This window comes from Electrophorus electricus, unplaced genomic scaffold (assembly GCF_041902795.1).
Source record: "Electrophorus electricus isolate QZ-2024a unplaced genomic scaffold, ASM4190279v1 Scaffold208, whole genome shotgun sequence".
NCBI classification, from domain to species: Eukaryota; Metazoa; Chordata; class Actinopteri; order Gymnotiformes; family Gymnotidae; genus Electrophorus; species Electrophorus electricus.
The window spans coordinates 40551-45493 of NW_027658488.1; the positions used below are offsets into that span (position 1 = coordinate 40551).

The window sequence follows — 4943 nt, forward strand, 5'->3', positions numbered from 1 at the left end:
AACTTTGAGAGGAAGCAAGACTCAAAAGGGGGGCCCATCCTCCTCTGCTCAACAATGGTCACCACAATAATAACAATTTAAAAAGAAAAATAAATGTAACAAATTAAAAAATAAGCAATTAATGTCTAGTTCAACTTTCTAGAGGTCCTGTTCTTGTCCCAAGGTGTGCATTCCCGGTGTGTTGTCTTGTATGTTGATTCACCATGATGATCTGATCACAGCAGTTGGTGCAACATCCAGGCCCTTCTGAGTCTGTCAGCATTCAAAATCAGATTTATCACCTCTGGTTTGGTGTCAGATAAAGTAATAAGAATCACAGTAACACTGCTTCTAAGCCAGTAAGTGGAGGGGCCATAATTGTAAAAATATGTATACAGTTCTGGTTTGACCATTTGAGCAGTAACTGAGTCAGAAATCAGACTTCAAAATGCTGTTCTCAATTTAAAGAATGTACGATGTATGGTAGCTAGGTCTGACATTGAGATTAGGATTAGGAGGAGTCATCTGCTGGAGATACAGAGGTACACACACACACACACACACACACACACACACACACACACACACACACACACACACACAAACACACTCCTATTCAAGTTCACAGACAATTATAACAGGTCTCAGTGTGAAGTTCTCTGCACAATATTATCCAGTAATAGAGACCTCTGCTCACCTGGTAGACAGGTAGTGCACAGTGCTGATAACACACCGTCATGGGTTTGCTTCCCAGAGAGCACACATACTGATAAACATGTGAGATGCTCTTGATGATAAAACCTATATATAAATAAATACATACATATCTGTCCATCTCACACTGAGTTAATTTTGTAGTTCAGAGACGTGAACAGACAGTGAACAGAGAGGGACAAACAGGACAGAGGAGAGATCAGCAGACACAGGTGGGTGTCACACATCCATGTTATAATATCAGTGAACTCTGATTCAGTGCACAGATCTGTTCTACAGTGTCAGAGCTTGGATTAGTGATTAGTTTCTGCACGTTAAGACCCAGTGAAAGTTATGCAGGTACTGGTGAGAGGTCATGTGTTTCTGAAAGTATGGAAAAACTTTAAGGGCCTTATTCTTGTGTGCACAGAGAACTTCACTACAGTCTTTACTGCAGTGCACACAGTCGATTCTGATTGCTAAATTATGACAGACAGTATGACATCATCTAATATGCTGTAGTTTAGCAGAGCAGTTAATTGTTTAATATTCTGTAGTTTCACAGAGTAGTTTTATTTGCCTAATGTGCTGTAGTTTACCAGTGGCTTTTCAGCAGTCATTCACTTATGACTGTTGCAGCTAGAGATATTAAGCATTGCATGTGTGTGTGTGTGTGTGTGTGTGTGTGTGTGTGTGTGTGTGTGTGTGTGTGTGTGTGTGTGTGTGTGTGTGTGTGTGTGTGTACGCTATATGCTTGATGATGACTTTATTATGATCACCTGCTCTATAGCAGTACCTTTATGCTACTGGGCCTTTTTAGACACCTCACTGCACTCAGAAGTAACTTCTGAATCAACCAAAGTAGTAGAAAAGTGCCAGAAAGGTTAGAGGGATGAGAGGGACAGGAGATAAACATCCTAACAGGTCATATCAGCGTCATGCAAAATGGTTTATCAAAAAGGTGTCATTTTATTAGAATCCATGAACAACATGCACAGAAGAAACAGCCATGTAGATACACGTCTCTGTGACATACCATATAAAAAGGTGTGAACAAACAGTCTGGAAAATGAATCTGCTTGTGTATCATTTGGATTTTTTTCTGATGTCATTGCTAAAACAATACTTTTAAAATTGAGCAAGTACCTAAATTGTGCCTGAATCAGTGCTAAAAAACTAAAGTCGACTAAAGTTTTTTAATTGTATTTCTTTTTTATTTGACTATTCACTACCTACTAGCTAACAGTAGTTGTCTGCTGGCCTTTAACTAGTGATGACCACGTGACATGCAGTAACGCTTTTGTTACCTGTAGTGTCTGTTTCAGAGCACCAGAGGGGAAATATTTTAATAGACAGCTCAGGCATTTAAAGGAGTATTTAGGTGAAAAGTCTAATTTACATTATTTTTCCCCTTAGACAAAATTATTTTGAGTGCAATTCTGTTTAAGTTTGCTAACAAACATTGGAGGTCATCAGCAACCCAAATCTAACCTTCATAAATACATGCCCACAGATGACTCTCAACCAGCTCAAACTGCATCCAGATCTTAATAAAGGTCTCACAGACTAGTCAATGTGCAGTATGACTCACTGTGAACTAGAAAAGTGAATAAACTCGTCACTACAATCGGGATGAGGTTTGAGCAGGTTAAGAAAGCTTTGTGGACATGTAGTGATCTAACTTATGTATGAAGACCATTATGTACTAAGGTTATACTTGGGTTGCTGTTGACCTCCAGTGTCCAACTTAATTACAACGACTGTTACCTGCTGTTGCTGTTGGCTTCCAGAGTTTGTTAGTAACATTAGCAGCTTTTGTTTTAAACTAAAGGAGCAAAACATGTCTTGGCCATCCGGGGAAAAGGAAAATAATGTAATTGCTGGCCAATCCCTTCATGTAACACCGACATGAGGCAAGAAACCTTTGGGCTATATACAAAATAGCTTACTACATACTGTATGCTGCATACTGGACTCATTATATACGGTATACTGTTTACTGTTCCCTGTAGTAGTATAATGCATAATATCCAGTGTGTAAAAAAACACAAACCATACTAAGAGGTCACGCGAACGTATGAAGTTCTACCCACTTGTGATTTACCACCACCGTTGCATGATGAGATGCAGTACACCACGGAGACAGGCCTGGTCACGTACTGGATTATTTAGCCATAGCAGTACGTCATCTGGGTATATTTTGCGTACTGGAAAAATTCATTTTGGTCTGACTAGTTTTCAAGATCTTTTCAGTAAGCACTCATTAACTAAAGAAAAATTGATCAACACACATTTATCATTTGTATTAAAAAGGGCAGGTGATGTATGTATGTGGTTACTCTCCTCAGCCACTTTATTAGGATCACCTTTACACTACATCGTTATCTGCTAGCTGCATTATATACCTGTGTGCAGTTCCTCAGGCTTGTGTATAAACTTCAGACACACTGCTTTTCTTGTTACACACTCATCCATGCCCTAAAGACACTACCACTGCAGAGACACTTGTTTGTTGAGAGTGTTCTACCATCCAGGTAGGATCCATTCAGCAGTGCTCCTGTGGTCACACACTAAACAGTGGTGCACACCTGTAAGACATGTGCACATATTAAATTACAGACTGCAGGTCTTTATTAAAGTGGCTGGTGAGTGTTTAAATGTTTGTGAATGTATAAAACAGATTACACACACGCTTGCATAAATTATATTTACATGTGCATTTATGGATTAAATGTATATTACAATTAACACCTCTGCAATACAATACATTTATTGTATTAACACTTGTATTAATCCACTCAACAGTGTGTGCATTATTCTATATGTATGTGTGCTAATATTTTGTAATTGTGATATTTTCTGCAGGATGATGTGATATATTCTACTGTAGCCCATATAAACACCACCAGACCAGCACCCAGAGCAATGGATAATGGAGATAATACAGAATATGTCAATATCAAACTAAATTAACAAACCTGAACACACACACACACACACACACACACACACACGCACACACACACACACACACACACACACACACACACACACACACTCTTTTATTGTATGGGAGCCAATGAACTGTTATGTTCTTCTGTCTTGGTTTCAGTGCTGTCTTTGTATAATTTGCTGTATCTATTGGTAATTGCTAATTAACTGCTAATTAGTTATTTCAGGTGTGGTTTCAGACTGGCATAAGTTAGGAATTGTAGGGGGAGGACTAACAGTGACAGGGGCAGGACTAAGACTGATAACATTACAGTGTAGCCACTCCAAGAACCAGAGTACTCGGGTTTTATTCCTCTTGATTTCATCTTCTACTTGGGAAAGGAGGCTAACTGCTAAATCTAAATGTTAAACGCTGTAAACGTCAATTAAAATTTTCTCAGTCTGCAACTATAATTGTGACTCCTACAAGTATCATTTCCTACAAGTATCATATGTCTGTACAATAATAAAAACAATTTATTATGTTTTATTATATTATGGATTTTTTCAGCAGAATGTTTTTTCTTCATTTTATTTGTGTATCTCTGTTGAAGCATTTTTGGATATTTAATCTTTAAATTGTAGCACATTTTTATGTTAAGCAGGTCATTTTATAGTCAAATGCCGTCCCTTGTCTGTACGCATCACTTCCACTGTGAGAGTCTATTGCTGTTTCATAAATAAAGAGCCAAAGCAGGACAGAGAGTTGTGGTTTCTGTTTATACCCACTGATGACCACATACATCATGAAGGTGTGTGTGGTGCAGTTCACTGACAGCAGTTGGATGTCACTGTCTGTTACTTTCTCTTTAGGACCGGGGTTGAACTCCAAAGTAGAGCAGATGGTTCTGCAGAATTGTACACAGTGTGAAACCAGATCAGTGACATGGAAACAGTCTCACTCAGACTCGAGCAAAAACACCAAATGTGAAAATCACCTTTTATCCCAAACAGGTGACTCTGGTCCAGTTCTTGGTGTGAAAGGGTTCATATGTAGGCTGGTCATAGGAGGTGGTTGCTTAGCGCAGTAAAGCTGCGTTGAAAAGGTTCTGCAAAGTGAATTTATTTTGCTGTTGTAGCTGAGGCAGTTGGCTTCCTACAGCTTTATATGACATTATTACCTATATAGTTATACTAAAATATAAATATTAGGAGTGTAATGGTTTTCATCCCAAATCACCCCATACACATTACAGTTCACTGTACGCAGTCATACGGAGAGTACACGGTAGCCTAAGTGTGAAGGCTGATGAACATAATGTGGAATCAAACTTCACATC

General features: G+C 38.7%; 1 long non-coding RNA gene across 1 annotated transcript; it reads left to right on the forward strand.

The window, feature by feature from the left end:
• Positions 1 to 487: 487 nt before the first annotated feature.
• Positions 488 to 4362, forward strand: LOC145655304 (uncharacterized). Its single transcript, XR_014121456.1, has 3 exons — positions 488 to 521; positions 838 to 905; positions 3538 to 4362. It is a non-coding gene; the product is annotated as an uncharacterized LOC145655304 (long non-coding RNA).
• The last annotated feature ends 581 nt before the right edge of the window (positions 4363 to 4943 follow it).